Source organism: Talpa occidentalis, unplaced genomic scaffold, assembly GCF_014898055.3.
Source record: "Talpa occidentalis isolate TD23 unplaced genomic scaffold, MPIMG_talOcc4v2.1 talOcc4.2, whole genome shotgun sequence".
In the NCBI taxonomy this organism is placed as follows: domain Eukaryota; kingdom Metazoa; phylum Chordata; class Mammalia; order Eulipotyphla; family Talpidae; genus Talpa; species Talpa occidentalis.
In genome coordinates this window covers 32204427-32224204 of record NW_023602073.1, presented here as the reverse complement: position 1 = coordinate 32224204, position 19778 = coordinate 32204427, and the positions used below count along the sequence as shown (strand labels likewise).

General features: G+C 44.4%; 1 pseudogene; it reads right to left on the bottom strand.

Moving 5' to 3' along the window:
- Positions 1-388: 388 nt before the first annotated feature.
- On the bottom strand, positions 389-13089 carry LOC119251169 (class I histocompatibility antigen, Gogo-OKO alpha chain-like; annotated as a pseudogene).
- Positions 13090-19778: the final 6689 nt, after the last annotated feature.

Here is a 19778-nt window from a genome sequence, read left to right as displayed (position 1 = left end):
CCCCAGCAGGCACAGCCACAGTCTGATGGCCTGGCTGGACGGGAAGGAGGCAACAGCACTAGGAGGTGGTGCCAGACAGTCAGCAGCAATGTCAGGTCTCAAAGGTGATCTTGCTGCTGTACCCCAGAGGGTTGCATGCCCTGGGGTGGTGTGGGGGGGGACAGAGAGCCTCTGCTGCCAGATTGGCCACCGCCTTTGTTGAAGACACTAATAGGGGCTGGTGGTGAAGTGCCCACCCACTGTCACCCACTGCCACTCCCGCTGCTGGTTGCAGTGGGCACAGCTGTCAGGGTGGCCTGGGCCCTGTCCTCAAGCAGCGGCCTCCTGGAGCCTGCCAGAGCAGGTGGGGTTCCATTCAAACCCAGCTGATGCCCCCCAGCTCTCATGCCTAACCCAGCGAGGTGGCCTCAGTGAAGCTGTCCTGTGGCACCCACTGCAGGGCATCCTTGGTGCTGCCCAGAAGTAGCTCCTCTGGGGGGCAGGGGAGGAGGATCCTAAGCCCTAGGGGCTTCTTTGCTCAAACCAGGCTTGCTCTGGGGGAGGAACCCTCTGAAGGCTGCCTGCACCCTGGCAGGAAACCCCCCTCTGCCACCACCTCTAGAGCTGTGCCCACCTGCACACACAGGGTGCCAGGGCAGGAAACCACCACTGCTGTTGCCAGCCCTTTCAGACTCCTGCTCCCACTGGCCTCTGGCTGTGCCCCCTGGGACAGCCACACCAACAAAACCCACATGTCCCACCACTCAGGGAACAGGAAAGAGCTGGGTAAGCCACAGGGGTCTGGAGTCAGTGTCACACACTATACTATTATATACAGGCATGTACACATTCACATGTATCTATTAATGCCTTTAGTAAATTTTACTTGAAAAAATTCTGTTGTAAATTTGTATCAAATCAGTGAGAAATCCATCCAGGGATAGTGACAGGCCCTTCACATCTCTATTTCACAGTCTGAAGTGTTGGGTGGCCTCCTGACCCCTCTTTCTCATACCCCAGATGTTACATTAGGAAATGCTGTAAAGTCTTTCTCTAAATATATCAAGCTCCAATGACTTCCTTTTATTTTCCTGATCACACCCCAAAAAGCTACAAACTTTTCCATCCTAGAATCTGTGCTAGTTTCATATATTTATCTTCCCACCTCTCACCTTCACCTCTGCAGCCAGACTGAGGCTTCTAATGAGTGGTTGCACCATGTTACCCTGTCCAAAAGGTCCATTGATAACAAATCTTACTCAGAGAAAAGATTATGAATTTCAAACCAAACTTCAGTGACAAGCCTAAATATTTGTCAATTATTTCCTTTTATAGAAAAGTATAGGTTTTTCACTTTGAAACATAGCAAAAGTGCAGTGTATCAGCTTAGTTAAAAATCCGGCAGCCAAATGTACTACTTGGCCATCAAGTTTCTCTTTCTAAATTCACTTATATTCACATAATTCTACACTTACTACATAATGCTTTTAAAAATAAAAACCATCAAAATCCTTAGTTAAATAATCCCACATCTGGATTGAATCATGGTAGTATGGATAATTTTTATAAATTCCAGTTAAATTATTCATCAGTAAAATGTAATATTTGATAATATCTCCAGAGAATAAGCTTCCTGTGTTTAGGGAGATGATAGTATTATCACGCCTACTATGAAGTGTATCATTTACATAGTCACTACTAGATTATATCAGAACTGCTCTCATACTAAGTCTTCCCCGAAAACAAAGTACTATAAGTGGTAATTGCTGGACCAGTATGGAAAACAGAGCTCACTCCTGACACCAGGGACCACCTGAATCCTGTATTTGTGTTTCCTTGTTATGGTGCTGAGCCATTAATTAATGTCCTTAAGAATTGAAGACACAAAAATCACCATAATGAATGGAAACTGTCCAGATATTGACCAAGATGTACAACCTAAATAAGCCAGCTTGTGGACCATTCACTAATAATGAGTTGAATCCAGCCATTTGGGAATTCTCCTATGTTGTCATATAATTTGCTGTATCCTCTCAGCTCCAGCAGGAACAATGAAATGGTGAAACTATTTAATCCATGGTAATGATGTAACAGTAAACAATTTCTTGTAAGACCTGATTCTTTAAAAATTGTGGGTGTTGGACCTCTCTGGTTGCCTAAGAGTTAAGTCTCACCACTACTACCAAGAAGGCCCACTTCAACAGCCTGAGTGGGTCCTGGGCCAGGGAGCTGACCCACATGGAGCAGCAGACCTCTCTTGTCTCGCCCACTGCTCCCCTCAGCAGTGCATTTCAGTATATCCACCAGTTTTGGTCCCCACTCTGTCTCTGGTGAATCCTCTCACGACTCTGCCCTAAACCACTGGCCACACCCCAGTTATTTTAAACAAAAATTAAAAAAAAATACTTAAAAAATTGTGGATGTTTCATTAGGAAATTATAGATAAATAATAACTCAGTGTTGTAAAGGGAAAATAAAGGATAAAAGCATCAAGATTTGTTACCATCAGAAGAATAAAAATTTGTCAGAAGATGTCACCTTCTGGCCATGTGGGGGATATATAAGTGGTGTAAAAAAGTCATAATCCCCAGCATCGAGTAAAAGATCCATCTCAGACCCAGCAAACAGCAGAGGCTGGGGACCCAGTGGTGGTACCGGTGAAACAATACAAAAGGGAGGACTCAGTCAGCGGGAGTCAGGCTTTGTCATCAAATGAGTCTGATGCCAAACTAGAGAGGGTCCGTCCACCATCCAGAACTGCCCGGCCAGGAAGCCTGGGCTGGTCTGCAGCCCTGGTCAGCAATAGGCGCAGCCTGGTGGGGGTCAAGTGTTAGTTTTCAAGTTTGGCTTAATCTAATCTGGCCCTTTGTCTACTTTCTCTCCATCCATATATAAGTATTTCTCTTTTTCCTTTTTACTTATCCCTCTTCCATCCATGTTGCCGCAGTGGCATGAGTTATGATTTCTGATCGTGGATGCTACTTCATTATACAGGGACATACATCACCTGTATATGTACATACACGTATACATGTAATCCCATCTTCTACTTCATTTCCCACCTGTCTGGGGCATTCAGGTGGTTCCCATAGCTTGGCTACTGTAAACAGTGCTGCAGTGGTGACGGGAGTGCAGGTCCCTTCACAGGAGAGTATTTATCCTCTGTGAGGAGATCCTCAGTGTAGAATTGCTGGGTCCAATGGCAGAACCACATTTACTCTCTTAAGAAACTTCAATACTGTTTCCATAAGGGCTGGCTCAGTCTTTATCCAAAAACAATGCAGGACTGTCTCCTTTTTTCCATATCCTTGCCAGCACTTGTTGTTTCTGGTCTTTTGGATATGGGCTGTTCTTGCTGGTGTGAAGTGGTTTAAACCAGGGGAACATAAAGCCAGAAAATGTGGGGAAAAAAATCCTGTAACACTCAGGCCAACACAAGGCTGTCTCACACTGTGAAAGAAAATGATTATGAAGAAATTCAGGTGCATTACCTGAGTGTTAACATTATCAATGGTCCACTGCATTCTCAAGATGTCCTCCTGAAAGCATCCCCATCACCTATCCCAGCCTCTCTGCCTCAACCCCTAGCAACTACTGCATACTCAAGGGTCTCACCATTAGGGGCTGAGATATACTTCAGAGCCCTGGGGACTGCCGCTGTTCAGGGGAGAACACAACAAAACTTGGTCAGAGATGAGACCAGGAGGGACTGTAGCGGGGGAGTCCCCCATGGGCTGCGTCTACACTGTCCTCAGAGGCTCAGGGATCAAACTCTTGATCCACACTTACCTGGAGCCAGAGTGTAGCTTCCTCCTTGTCCACCTGTCACAAGAACATCATGTGACACCAGGGAGCAGTCAGGTCAGAGATCCTAAAGGAATGTTCTAATCCTACACCACAGGGAAGTTTCCAGAACTGTGAGTAAAGACCCAGGTCAGGACTGGGAAAATGAAGAAAGGAGATGAAGGGGGACTGGACTAAATGCCCTCTGGGCAACACCCGTGTGTGGATGGTACTTCCCATTAACCAGGCAGGGCAAGTTCTCCCTGGGATGTGAAAGCCCCCAGTGGACAAGATCCCCTACCTCCTTCCTGACCTGAGCACTTCTTCCTCCACATCACAGCTGCAGCCACTGCAGCTCCAGTGAGCACAGCTCCAAGGAGAACCAGGCCAGCAACGACACCCCCGGTGAGGACTGAGGCCTGAGGAGGGGGCACTGGAAGGGAAGGGAAGGGAAGGTCAGACTCTGAGCCCCAGGCCTCATCCTGCCCCTCTGAGGGTTTGTAGAAGGGTTCCTGATTCCTCTGAGCAGAAGCTCAGTGTCCAGTCCCCCTCCTCACCCCATCTCAGGACTCGGAGCTCCTCCAGCCCTGCATGTTGCACACGGCAAGTGTATCTCTGCTCCTCTCCAGAAGGCACCACCACAGCTGCCCACTTCTGGAAGGTTCCATCACCCCCAGGCCTGGTGTCCACCAGCTCCATGTCCTGGGTCAGGTTCTCCCCATCTCGCTGCCAGGTCAGGGTGATGTCCGCAGGGTAGAAGCCCAGGGCCCAGCACTTCAGGGTGACCTCACGGTCAGAGGTGAGGTTGAGGGTCACTTGTGCCTTTGGGGGATCTGAGAAGGGTAAAAAAAAATCACACTTTGGGTTTTTTCTTCCTGGACACTGAAGCAGTCTCACTGACCATCCTCAGAAGGAACATGACAATTGGTTTGGAGGGAGGAAGCACAAAACCCAGAAACCAGCCTGGTCTGGGGAATCTGGGATAATCAGGTGAGAGCCCAGGGTAGGAGGATGCAGGTCTCCAAGGAGAACACAGACTTTTGCTCCTGACCTGGTTGGAGGGTGAATGACACAGAAAGGCAGGAGTCAGAACCAGAAATGTTCTCAGACCAAAATCAAGACCTTGAAAGAGAGACTCATGGTTCCCAGGATGGCTGCGGCATCAAAAATATCCAGTAAGAGTTATTTCAGGATGGCCTCCCCTCCCTCGGGAGAGACTGGATTCCTTGACTGTCCAGAAAAGTGGTGTCTTCTGGGCGAGTCTCTCTCTAGCACAGAACATGAAACCCAGGGGACTCTCCCTCTCTGCCCAGAAAGCAGCTGCTGTTCTGCCCATTATTCCATTTCCCTGTGGGGCCCAGGAGAGGGGAGGTCCGAGGCCTCGTGGCCCCTCTTACCTGTGCGCTGCAGCACCTCCTTCCCCATCTCCAGGAGTCTGCGGAGCCGCGGGAAGCACCTGCTCTGCACACTGTGCCTGACGCGCTCGGCCCTGCCCGCCGCCTCCCACGCGCGCTGGGTGATCTGAGCCCCCGAGTCCGCGGGGTCCAGGAGCGCAGGTCCTCGCTCAGGGAGATGAAATCCGCGCCGTCGTAGGCGAAATGGTCATACCCGCCGAGGAGGCTCAGGTCTGGGCCCACTTCACAGCCAAATATCCTCTGGAGGGTGTGAGAACCTGAGCCCCCCACTCGCAGTGGTCAGCCCAGGGCTCACCACGGAGTCACCCCGCCCTTTATCCCTGAATCAACCTAAATTGAAAAATCAAGGGGCAGGCAGGAAAGTCCCTTCCCGGGGGAGGGGCCTGGCAGATCCACCAGCCTCGAGGGGTCAGTGGACCCTGAGACTCGGGACACCCCGGCCTTAGGGTGGGAATGGGGGGTGACCTGACCCTGGCCCCACTCCGCGAAGCTCACCGTCCTGGCTCTGGTTGTAGCGGCCGCGCAGGTCCCTCAGGAGCGCTTTGAACCACTGCGCGTTGTTCCTTTGGATCAGAGTCTCCTCGTCCAGGTCCTCCTGCCCCACCTGCCCCGCCCAGGGCGCCTGCAGCTCTGCGCTCTGGCCCGGAGAGTCGCTGTTGAACCGCCCGAACTGCGTGTCGTCCACGTAGCCCACGGCAATGTAGCGGGGCTCCCCGAGTCCCGGGCGGGACATCGCAGTGTGGAAAATCCTTAGGGAATGGAAACCTGGGGGTGGGGAGGGGCCCAGACTCAGGGGCCCAGAGCACTCAGGGGAGGCGGGAGGGACAGAAGGGGCCAGAACACAACGGGCCTGAAGGGGGAACAAGAGGTTGGGGGAGATGTGCCTTTCCTGGGGTCCTGCACCCGCAGTGGGCTCCTTGCTCCTCCCTCCTGGAGCAACAGTGTCCAGCTGGACACGCACTCACCCGCCCGGGTCTCCATCAGGGCCAGGGGCCCCCAGAGCAGCAGCAGGAGGGTGAGGGGCATCACACCCCATCCAGGGGCCTGAGTCCAGGAGAGTCCTTGGAGACTTTGTAACTAGAGCAGGATGATGCTGATTGTCTTCCCTGGACACCCCCAGGAAATGGGGAGAGACAGTGGACTGAGTGTGGGGTCATCAAGGCTGCACCACCCCACAGAGCCTGTGAGAGAGACACATGATGCTGTGACAGTGTGTCATCCACAGAAAGGGGAGGTTCCAAATTCTCTCCCCACCTTAGGGGGGGAGAAGCAGCAGCCTGGAGGAATGAAGAAACTAGAAGTATTTTCACATAATTGTGAATATTGATACTAAATTAAAACTGTACAGGTGGTAGTTCCTAGAAGGTTATTTGCAAAGTGAAACCTGAAATAATATCATGGAATATTTCCTATTCTCTTACATTTCCGTAGTCCTCTTGCATTGGTTGGAACTTGTGCTAATGCATGGCTTTTTAAAGGTGATACATTGTTTCACTAAGTTACATAGATTTTCAATGCTAATTATACTGGAATCAAATTATCAAAAAATGTTTTATTTTTTAATGACGAATTCCAAAAGAAAAATTCGTAGTATAAGTTGTCAAGTAGTGATGCACTCAGTTTTTCATAATCGTGGTTTTCTCTGAGAGCTTATATTTTATCAGGTAAAATTACCATCATTTACCAATTGTTAATTTTCTTCAAGAAACAGACATTTATTTTGAGGAAAGTGTCTGCTAATTAACCCAATTTAAATAACCTTAGTTTTTGTCATTCATCCCTTCAAGTAATATTGCTATTGCCCTCAAATAAAAAAAGTCTAATTCATCTCATACAAATATGTTCCTTGGGACACAGTGCTTGGGAACGCAGAAGTGCTCTGTGTGTCCTTCCAGGTCAGCACACCACATATTTTAAAATGTGGAGTTGAGGGTGACACAATAATGAAGATAACTTTTAATGCTTTTTCCAGGACATTTTCAAGTGAAACTGGCTTTAATTTTTATTTCTGCAGGTAAGTGCTGGTGAGGAATTACTACTTCTGCAGTGGTACTATAAGCTCCACTCTTACTAAATTTTACCTCAGTGAATGCCAAAATAGTGAAAAGACAAATTGTGTCTAAGTGATGTTTTGAAAATAGTTTTACGTCATGGATCCCATGAAAGGCTCTGGGTGACTTCAAGGGCTTCACAGACCACACTTTGAGAAATGGTTGCCTCAATGAACCAGGAAGCATCTCCCAAGTGTTCTCTGCCTTTGCCTCCTCTTCACTTCCCAGCATCCCTCTCCCTGGCTGGCTCCTGCCTCCCAAGCTGCCTCCCCTGCAGATACAATGGGGAGCAGAGAGAGGACCCTGGAGACATGGAGCTTGCACTGTCATGAGAGATGGACACTGAGTAAAGGTGACAAACCCGACCTAAACCAAGTGCTGGGAGGAAAGAGTGTGTTTATTGTGAAAGCAGAGAAGCAGGAAAGCTAACATTGATGTGGTTTATGGAGGAGGTGGGTTTGGAGTGTGGGGCCCTTGGGTTCACTCTTGGAAAGCTTTCATCAGAGCTCCCATTTCAGTAACACGTGGTGAGTTCCCAGGTGAGTTTCTCCACGTGACAGAGATGATAGTTATGTTTAAAGACCAGGTTTATTAAGGAAGGGATAAAACAGAAAAAGACATTTGCATAGATACACAAGGGCCAGGAAGAGTTGTCCTGAAAGGAATAGGTTTGCTGAGAGAGGCCTGCATGGTCGCAGGTGGGAGGCCTTCAGGAGAGCTGCCTCCTCTGAGGGAGGTCAGTGAAGAGAAGTCCTACTGCTCCCCTAAGCAGTACCGCACCTCTGGCCTGTACCACAGTTCTTGTATGCCTAAATAATAAATCTTTAAAAAGAAAGAAAGACATTTATTTAAAACAGGTATGTTAAAAGTCTTGAATAATGTAGTGTCAAAACCAAATGGCTATCTTTGAAAAAAAAAAAAGGTGCAAAATAGGAAGGCAAAAAAAAGGTGTTGAAGGTCTGTAGGTGTGAGAGAGGAATCTTAAAAAAAATGTTATGTGCTAGAATGACTTGCCTTAGAAATCTTTAAGTTTATTGTCAGCAGCGTACTTACGTAAAACCAAACTTTAATTTATTTTTCATTTGCAGTAAAGACTCAAGTATTCTTAAACTGCTTTTACTAGTTCCTGATGAGAAATTAAAGGTGTTTAGGTGATCTAACATCTTGGTTCTCTTTTACCCTCAGACTTGATTAACTGAAAATTGTAGTCCTGTCAGTATTGTTGAGCACTGTGAAAAGATCTCTACTTTTAAAAACCTCCAGTTATCAGTCTGGGTAATTTAGTGTTGTTTTATAAAAATCTGTATATATTTATTAAGCCTGTGACAAAATTTTTCTTGAAGTCAAATTTCAAAAATAGTAAAGTTTTTCAGGATCACAAATGAAAGAGGAGAAATCACAACGGACACAGCAGAAATCAAAAGAATAATCAGTAACTACTATGAACAGTTATATGGAAATAAGTTCAACAATCTAGAGGAGATGGACAAATTCCTACAACTCTACAATCACCCAAAGCTAGAGAAAGAAGAAATAGAACACCTAAACAGACCAATTACAAGCAGCAAAATTGAAATGGTAATCAAAAACCTCCCCAAAAACAAAAGCCCAGGACCTGATGGATTTACAAATGAATTCTACCAAACATTCAGAGACGAATTAGTGCCTATCCTTCACAAACTCTTCCAAAAAATTGAGAAGGAAGGGACAATACCAAACACGTTCTATGAAGCCAACATTACACTAACACCAAAACCGAACAAGGACAACACAAAAAAGGAAAACTACAGACCAATCTCCCTAATGAACACTGATGCAAAAATCCTCAATAAAATTTTAGCTTTCAGAATCCAACAATGTATACATAAGATAATTCACCACGACCAAGTAGGATTCATTCCAGGGACACAAGGATGGTTTAACATCCGAAAATCAATCAACGTTATCCAACACATCAACAAAAAGAAATATAAAAACCATATGATAATATCAATAGATGCTGAGAAAGCTTTTGACAAAGTGCAACACGCATTCATGAAAAAAGCCCTTGAAATTCTTGGGATACAAGGAACATACCTCAACATCATAAAGGCCATCTATGACAAGCCAACAGCCAGTATCATTCTCAATGGTGAAAAGCTGAAAGCAATTCCATTGAGATCTGGAACAAGACAAGGATGTCCACTCTCACCACTGCTTTTCAATATAATACTGGAAGTCCTAGCCAGAGCAATAAGATAAGAGAAAGACATCCAAGGAATCCAAATAGGAAAAGAAGAAGTCAAACTATCACTATTTGCAGATGATATGATAATATACATAGAGAACCCCAAAAACTCCACAGAAAAACTCATTCAACTCATCAATCAGTTCAGTAAAGTGGCAGGATACAAAATCAACACGCAAAAGTCAGTGGCCTTCCTATACATAAACAATAAATCTGAAGAAGAAGAAATAAAAAAAAACATCCCTTTTATTATCAAAACAAAAAAAAAATCAAATACTTGGGAATAAATCTAACAAAAGAGGTAAAGGACCTATACAAAGAAAACTATAAAACACTGTTAAAAGAAATAGAAGAAGACACAAAGAAATGGAAAGACATCCCCTGCTCATGGATTGGAAGAATAAACATTATTAAAATGGCCATCCTACCAAAAGCAATATACAGATTCAATGCTATTCCAATCAAAATTTCAATGTCATTCTTCAAAGAAATAGAACAATTATTGATGAAATTCATATGGAATCACAAAAAAACCCAAATAGCCAAAGCTCTCCTGAAAAAAAAAGAAGGGAATGGAGGCATCACACTCCCAGACTTCAAACTATACTACAAAGCCATAATCATCAAAACTGCATGGTATTGGAACAAGAACAGACATACAGACCAATGGAATTGAATAGAAAATCCAGAAATAAACCCATAGATTTATGGTCAACTAATCTTTGACAAAGGAGCAAAGACTATGCATTGGAGCAAAGAAAGATTGTTCAATAAATGGTGCTGGGAAAACTGGGTCGCTACATGCAAAAGAATGAAGCTTGACCACTACCTCACACCATACACAAAAATCAACTCAAAATGGATTATAGAACTAGACATAAGACCTGAAACCATAAAATATATAGAAGGAAATATAGGCGAAACACTACGGGATTTGCACATCAAAGACATCTTTACAGACACATCACCCAAAGCAGTGATAGTGAAGGCAAAGATAAACAGCTGGGACTACATCAAATTAAAGAGCTTCTGCACAGCAAAAGAGATAATAACAAAAGCAAAGAGAAACCCCACTGACTGGGAGAACATTTTTGCACACAACACTAATGATAAAGGACTGATCACAAAAATCTGCAAAGAGCTGATGAGACTCAACAACAACAAAGAAAATAATCCAGTCAAAAAATGGGCAGAAGAGCTAAAAAGAAACTTCTCTGAAGAGGAAATGCAAATGGCCAACAGACATATGAAAAAATGTTCAACATCACTTGTAATCAGGGAAATGCAAATCAAAACTACCATGAGATACCATCTTACACCAGTGAGAATGGCACATATTAAAAAAACTAGCAACAACAAATGTTGGCGAGGGTGTGAAGAAAAAGGAACTCTTCTGCACTGTTGGTGGGAGTGCAAACTGGTCCAACCACTATGGAGAGCTGTGTGGAGATTTCTGGACCTAGTAAACATAGAGCTTCCATAGGATCCAGCAATTCCACTCCTAGGTATTTACCCAAAGGACACAGAAACATCAATTCCAAAGAGCACCTGCACCCTATGTTTATAGCAGCACTATTTGCAATAGCCAAGCTTTGGAAACAGCCCAAATGCCCAAAAATAGATGATTGGATCAAGAAGATGTGGTACATATATACCATGGAATATTACTCAGCATTCAAAAAAGATAAACACATGCAATTTGCAGCAACATGGATGGCACTGGAAGGGATCATGCTCAGCCAAACAAGCCAAAAAGAAAAAGAAAAATACCGGATGGTCTCACTCATAGCAGGAATCTAGAAAACTTAAATAAGGGACCAGGAAAATGAATAACTATAAGAAAGTGAAAATCAAAATCAACAAAAAACTATGAAACAGAGACACTTTTTGGGGGGTGGGGGGTGGGAGGGGAGGGATTGGGGTCAGAATGGGGGGTTGCAATTGGAAAAAAAAAAGACAAAAAAATGGGTAAAATGATAAAAAAAAAATAGTAAAGTTTTTGATCAGTAGAATGATTTGATATGTGGAAAATCCTAAAACACATTGGACCAATCTAGAGATGTTAAAACTTCATAGAAAAAAAAATATCATTATTGAGGAAAAAGTTATACCTCTTCAGCATATATAAAAATTGATTAAAGTGTTCTAAAATAGGGCCTCCCCTGGTGGTGCAGGCTGCTGAGCGCAGCGCTGTGAAGATGTCCACAGCCTCTATAGTACCAGTTCGGTTTCAGCCAGCCTGCAAGGGTCCCACATAGCATGGCAGACCTCTCCTGTTATGCCCGCTGCTCCCCTCAGCAGTCTGCCTCTTCTGTTCCCTGCTCTGCCTCTGGTGAATCCTCTCACCCTCCTGCGAATCTGGACTGTACCCCGGTTCTTATATAAATAAATAAATAAATCTTTTTTAAAAAAGTGTTCTAAAATATAGGAGATATTTAAAACCTACTATGTTCTGGTATAATATTATTATTATACCAGAATAATAATAATATTATTCTGGATGATTCTGATTATTCTGAAATATATGTGTGTGTGGGTGTGTCATAAAATTGAGCAAACATCCTTGTCTCTTGCCTTAAACCATAATTTTAGGTATGGTTATTTATAAGTTTTTGTTATTTCCAAAGGTTACTTGCTGAGCTTTGTCTTCAGAAAGCTCACAAAAAGAGACTGACAATATAGATATGTTTTGGAACTGAGAAGACCTACCAAGCCTATCAAAAATTGGATTTATGAAAATTACCAACAGAAGATAAAAAGACTTAATACACGGGAAAACTACAGTGAGGAGGATTTGTATAATATTTAATGACATTTTCAAAAAGTATATTGGTTTTTAATGTTTTGTTTTATCTCCAGAAAACGTGTCTTTAAACTGGGCTATGATCTTAGTAGTAGCAAGTTGCATCTTTTTATGAGCAAACTGAAACATGTTTTTCACTTTTCTCATCCCAAAAAATGTATAGACCATATTTGTACTTCTCAGGACCATGTGTATCTTTGCATAATCTCAATAGGGAATTTGGTTTATTTCTTCTTAAATTAGAAAATTAAAAACATGTTTTGTTACAAGGCTTTGATTGAAATTCTTCTGGGAGTAAAATTTGAGCTGAGCTGAGCTGAGAGGAACGAGCCAAGAAGAGCCTGTCCCCTTGCTTACTGGGTTCCACAGCCCTCCATGAAAGGTAAGGAAGCTGCCCCCATTGGCAGGGCTGGAAAAACCCTGGGAAAAGCCCTGGGCACCTCGAGAAGAGGAAATCTCATGTGAAGTCTGGTAAGACCGTGACTTTGACGCAGCCTGCATGGACTGGGTGTCAAAGGCTCACTCTAGGCCCTGTGGAGTTTTCAACAAAGCCAACAATATTCTTTTTGGTTATTCTGCCCTATGAGTTTAAACAAATATAGGGAAAATTGTTTAAAATTAGATTTGCTTTACTATTTTACAGAATTGGGATGAGGGTAGAGAGAAATTATGTCTCAGTAACTATTTACATTAGTCTCTGGTCCTCTTCAGTGAGGGCTGTACCCTAAATGTCATCATCTTGAGGAAGAGAAAAAGTAATCCCTCGTACATCTAGGACTATGCTATGTTGTATAACTTACGGCTGCCACACCGCCACCAAAGCCTTAACATCACGTCGGGAACTGTGGCGCAGCTAGTGCAGGCCTTCCATGGTAAACCCCCACAACCACCACCACGACCGCATTCAGCAGGAAGCAGCCAGAAGATGTGACGCCCCTTTCTCCCATAGAAATGAGAGGTCATAGCAGAGAGTGGGGATTATGATGCAGTCACGAATGACTGGTCTCTTAGATAGGCATTAACAAGTTTGTCTCTCCCTTATTTCCTGCAATTTCCCCCTTGTTTGACAGGTGTGTCTTTTTAACATGTCTCTCACATGAGCATTAACAAGTCCTCCTGCGTTTCAAGGAAGAGGGAGTTAAACCTCAGCTATTGAAGACAAGCAAGCTGGCGCCCACCTGTCTCTGTGCCGACCCCCTCCCCCTCCCCTTTGCAGACTCTAACCCATCTCCCCGTTTTTCCCTTTGTATAAATACCCCTGCACTCTGCCAAAGAGTAAGACGGTTGTCTTTCAGACAGGAGTCTGCTGCCCTACTCATTTGTCGACAAATTAAAACAAGACTTTCCTTTTCCTCAAACTCTGTTTCCTTTTATTGGCTGAGGGAAACTGAGGCCAACATTCAGTATCACAATGACCTGCAACCAGGAACTTTCAGAAAGAGGCTGGAGAAGGACAGACCTTGGAACCTTCAAGAGAAAACACAGACCTGGAAGCCAGAAGACCCTGGAGCCAGGCCTGCCCAGTCCTCAGGGGAATCCAGCCCAGACTCCATGTCAGGCCCAGGTGAGGGAGGCACTGGGGGCACAGACATTCACTTCAGCTGCTCATGGTCTCAGGGGTTATTTTCCACGTCCCTCCTCTAGTGGGCAAAGGACACCGTTGGGCAAAGAGGAAACAAAGATGATGGACACAGAGAACAAGACACAGGAAAATCAGCCACAGGGGAGTGGGACAGGAAAGACACCAAGGGTGAGGTGAGAGATCTGGGCCTAAGCCCTGCCCAGGTGAGCAGGCCCCAGGCCCCGGGAGGCAGGACTGAGGCTGTGGGACAGGGGTCTCCCCAGGATGAGGTGGGCAGAATAGCTGGTGTGTGTGATATGTCCATGGAGATTCCGACCCCAGGGTGGTCTTGGGGGTGATTAGGAATGAGCACAACAGGAACTAAGCTAGTGAGGGAACAGGATAATTATAATTCCAGGGCCAATAAAAAAAAAATCCAAGAAGGAAAAGTATCTGATCTACTCACTGGTCAGCTGTGACTGGCTGTCACAATCCTGGTGTGTATCTCAACCACCTGCCAGAGGGGCCTCAGGGGGCAAATGCCTGTGTTGTGGATCTGAGGGGCCACTTTGAGGCCTCCTTGCCACTCAACCAGCTCTCAAGGCCTGGGCAAGAGGCCTGGACTGTGTGGACAGGGACATCTCCAAGATCCTGGCTGAAAGATTCCATGTGCAGAAGCAGAGAGCAGGGCGACCATCAGGAGCCCTAGAAAGACTGCCAAGAGACAGTGACAAACCTCCCCGGGGAGGAGGCTGCAGCTGCTCACCCAAGAGCCAAAGCACCAGGAGGAAGCAGGTCCCCAGGCCCTTCAGATCATGCCCCCGTGCTCTGTAGTGCCACAGCCCTGACACAGGAGACAACTTTTCTGAAAGAACACATGATTCTGGTCACGGAAGATATTAAAAAATTCTAACAGGAAGCATCTCAACCAATGCAGGTGTTGGTAGACATGGACCAGGCCAAGTCCAGAGAGCAGCTGCTGCAGAACCTCCAAGAAGCAGATGCGTGAGCATGTTGGGAGCTGACACTGAGGAAATACTGAAAACTCCACACAGAGCCGTGATTTCTGCCAGGCTGACAGGCACACGGAACACCTTAGTGAGTGATGGTCTCCATCCTCCAGGCTACTCAGAAAAATGGGTGCCCTTGGAAGCTTTGAAGGACAGGCTGGAGGCCTTGACCTGCCCCCAGAGTGTGGCCACATTCACCAGTCAGTCTGTTGTACTTTATGAACATTTTCAAATACACAGAAAAATTGAAATAACAGTGCAAAGCACACCACCTAGATCCAGCATTAGCATTCGCCACATTTGCTTTATGACTTATCTTTATCCACGGATCCATCTCACTCATCCATCTTGTTTTTCTGGTGCATTTCAAAGTTAGCTGCAGAACAGTACATTTCTTTTTTTTTTATTTTTTAGACATTTATTTTATTTATGCATACAAGAGTCAGAGATATGAGGGTGAGAGGATTCACCAGAGACAGAGTGGGGAGCAGAGCAGGTGGATCTACCAAAATACACTGCTGAGGGGAGCAGCGGGTAAGGCAGGAGAGGTCTGCTGTACCATGTGGGTCAGCTCCCTGGCTGGGGTTCAAACTTACTGCAGTGGTTGCCAATAGTGTCACAGTGCTGAGCCTTAACCCCTTGTGTCATAAGGGACTCCCCACATTTCATTTCTCAACACTTGGGTTAAGAATTTTTTTTGAGATGAAACTCTATCTGGAGAAATGCACAATTGTTAAGTACACAATTAAAGGAGTTTTGACACTTATGAAGAACATTATGATATATTATTCCTTTCTTCTCTTGGAAACAATGAACATTTAAATAATTCAATGATGTGTCTCACTTAACTATATAATTTATCAGCCCTCCCTCCTTTTGAGTAACTACTGCAGTCCAATCTGAAGCCTCCCTGGTCCCTCCATTCTCAGAACATTCCCAGACAATACTCTGCCTGGAACAGAGTCCATGCCTGATTCATTTTCATAGTTATTTATTTTATTATATTTATTCTGATAACTTTGATTTTTCAACCATATTTTTGGGTGGGTTATAGGTGCAAAACTCCAAAATATATGTTATTGCCCCATAAAAATATGATATATCAATATATGATATGTTATTCATCTTTGGTCTTTCATCAGATAAGTTTATCAAACTCTGCCTTTTCCTTTCATCCACAAACTATCAGTTAATCATAAGCATCAGCTTAGCTGTTTTCATACCTTCATGGCCATATATTATCATTAATATCTATGGTAAATACTTTAATTATCAGTTTTATTAGAAAAACTTGCATTTACAGGCAATGTCTGAAGCATCATTTCATTAGGGAGCTAACCCACAAGGCACAGCAGACCTCTCCTGTCTCACCCGCTGCTCCCTTCAACAGTGTATTTCAGTAGGTCCACCTGTTCTGCTCCCCTACTCTGTCTCTGGTGAATCTTCTTACCCCCACACCTGTGGCCTATACCCCAGTTCTTGTATGCATAAATAAATAAAAACAAATCTTTAATAAAAAAGACAAGGAAATAATGATTTCACTTTATAATTAACCTGTATATACTCACCCAAATCACATCAATTCCTTCACATGAGTACTACTTTCACATTATATAACAAGTTACTAATAGAAAACACACAAGCCAGAAAACTTATGGCCTTAAACATCACATCAACCATCAGCTTTTCTCAATTTTTGAAGACATAAAAATAAAAATCATTTCATATAACCGCATACAAACTACATACCTTTGTAAAGTGGTGGGGCAGTCAAACTATTTTCCAGGTTTTAGCTGAAATGACCATCAAAATTGCTCAGATTGTATCCACCTTGTTTTGGGTCAATTTGCGTCCTTGAGCCTAAGCAGAGGACAATATTAAAAGCCATGATGATCCTCACTGACACTGTGATTAAATGAATGTGTGGCTTTTTGGCCCTCAAATGGCAACAAAACTCCCCATGTTCACTGAGTGCGCATGAGCCGTGGTTTCCACTTCATTGCCTGTGGTCTGTGGTTTGTTATTTCAGTTTCTAGACTATCAAGTCAGTTTACTTTGTCTCCAGATTTTTCCTCTCAGGACCCCAGAATTCTTCATACTGGGCCAGGTGGTCTCTGTCCACGTCCCTGACACGTGGTCATGGTTTTGCTTCAATAATCTGTGATTCTTAAATCTGTCCCAAGCCCTGAGTTACACCCACCTTTCCCCACATACCACTTGGGACATAACCCTGGAAACTACCCTGGTCCTAGTCAGCCCCGAGTCTGTCCTCACAGATTTTCTGTCCCCCCTGGACTGGCCCCTGGGTCCCCTCCTTGGTTTCCCTGCTCCTCCATTCAGGCACCACAAATATTGTCCTGGAATCTGGGAAAGGCTCCTCCTCCGTGTCCTGGCATCTCACCAGCCCCTGAGACCCGCCCTCCAGGCAGGTGCCCGACTGCAGGGACAGGAAGAGAAACTGCTGGGCATGGGTAAGGGTGACTAATCCATAGGATCTCTTCCCCCCAACTTGTGGGTGAAGGCACCTTCCCCTCCAAATTCTGAGACCCCAAAGGGGTGCCTTTTGGCTACAGGTCAGAGATGACAAAAAGGGGTGCTTTTCCTGTTATTCTCTTCCAGGTGGGTAATGAGGCCTCCACTGCCTGCTCATCCCTGGACTGTGTCCTCAGATCTTTTGAACTCCTGCCTGGCCAGCTCATAAACTAGAGAACAAAGAAATCCTGGAGGAGGTTGGGAGTATGAATTCCAATTCTTACACCAAAATCAAGGCAGGAGGTAAAATGCTGGAGGCTAAAGTGAGAGACTCACAGCAGCTGATGGGAAGCTGCCTTTGTTCTCAGTGACACCAAATGAAAAACAAGACCTTTGGGAAACTAATGTAAATCCCCTGTCTCAGTTTAAAGCCAAAAAAACAAGTATTTCTTATAAATTCAAACTTAAAACAAATGTTTTCTTATTAAAGAAATTTACTAGGACCCCCAAATTACCAGGGCCCAGTGGGCCTGTTAAAAACCAGTAGGGGGGAATATAAAAATAAAATTTATTATTTAAAAAAAATAATAATTAATTAATTAAAAAAAAAAAAACAGTAGGGGGGCCTCCCTGGTGGCGCAGCGGTTGAGCGCTGGGTTGCGAAGCTGCCTGCAGCCTCTGCAGGGCCGGTTGTATCCCCAGCTGCCGGGCGAGGGTCCCACATGGCGCGCAGACCTCTGTTGCTGCCTGCTGCTCCCCTCAGCAGTGTACTTGGTCAGTCTGCCTGTTCTGCTCCCTGCTCTGGCTCTGGTGAATTCTCTCACTCTCCCGCACTTCTGACTGTACCCAGTGCTTGTATAAATAAATTTAGAAAAAAACAAAAACCAGTAGGGTGTCCCATACATTCTGGAAAGTTGTGTCCTCACTGTCGGTCAACTCAAAGTATTTTTTAATTTCTACTTTGATCTCTTCTTTAATCCAATGGTCTTTCCATAGTGTGGGTTTCAATCTCCATGAAGTGGGAAGTTCCTCCTTTCTTTTCATGGTTTATTTCTGGTTTGATGCCTTTTTATTATCAGAGAAGATAGTTGGAATGATTTTGATCTTAATGTATCTGTTGATGTTTATCTTGTGGCCCAATATGCAATCGATTCTAGAGAATGATCCATGCACATTTCAGAAAATGTGTACTCGGATTTTTTTGGGTAGAGTGTCCGATAGATGTCTGTTAAGCCCATGAGGTCTAGGTCTTTATTTAGGGCTCTAGTGTCCTTGTTCATTTTTGGTTTCGTTGATCTGTCCATTGGTGAGAGTGGGGTGTTGAAGTCTCCTTCAACGTTCTTCTCTCTAACTTCTGTTTTCAGAGCTGATAACAGTTGTCTTATAGATGTTGGTGCTCCTTCACTTGGTGAGTATACCTGCACTGCTATGTTTATTGCTGCACTATTTACAATAGGTAAGATTTGGAAAGAATCCAAATGCCCCAAAATAGATGACTGGATGAAGAAGATGTGGTTTACATACACAATGGAATACTATTCAACAATCCAAAAAGATAAACTCATGCCATTCACAGCAACATGGATGGAACTAGAAGGGATTATGCTCAGTGAAATAAGTCAGAACGAAAAAGAAAAATATTTCATGGTTTCCCTTATAGGATTGAATATATGGGGAAAAAATAAGGGATTGGGAAAAATAATAACAATAAAAAAACAAAACAAAAAACAAAAACAGGCAACTATAAATCAGAGACATTTTGCAGGGGAGGGGGAGGGAGTGGGATCAAAACAAGTGTGGGAAGAGCCCAAGGGACTAAACTATGGTGATGGGGCCTCAGAGAATTGGTGGTGGGAATTCTATGGGGACTAGACCTGAGAAAAGAAAGTAAATATTGCACAAAATGAACAATGATATAAAATTTTTATAAATAAATGAATAATTAAAAAGAAAACACTAGGGTGGGGGCCTTTCTGGTGGCGCAAGGGTTAAATCTCAGCACATTTAAGCACTATCACCAGCCACTGCAGCATGCATTTGATCCCAAGCCAGGGAGCTGACTCATATGACACAGCAGATCTCTCCTGACTCACCCACTGCTCCCCTCAGCAGTGTATTTCATTCAGTCTGCCTCTTCTGCTCCCCACTTTGCCAAGGGTGAATCCTCTCACTACCCCCCACCACACACACACCTCTAGCCTACACCCCAGTTCTTGTATGCATGAATAAATTAAAAAGAAACCATTAGGGTGTCTGTTGGCCTAAAAGTCTCAGGGTAGGCTGTGTGGTGTAAAGTGAAGACTCCGGGTCTTTTTTTTTTTTTTTCTATTTTTTTTTTTTTTTTTTAGATTTATTTATTTATGCATACAAGAGCTGGGGTACAGGCCAGAGGTGTGGGGCGGTGAGAGGATTCCCTTTTCTGAATCACTTTCTGTTTCCACTCTGATGTGACTATTAATCACAGGCCCCAGGGCTTT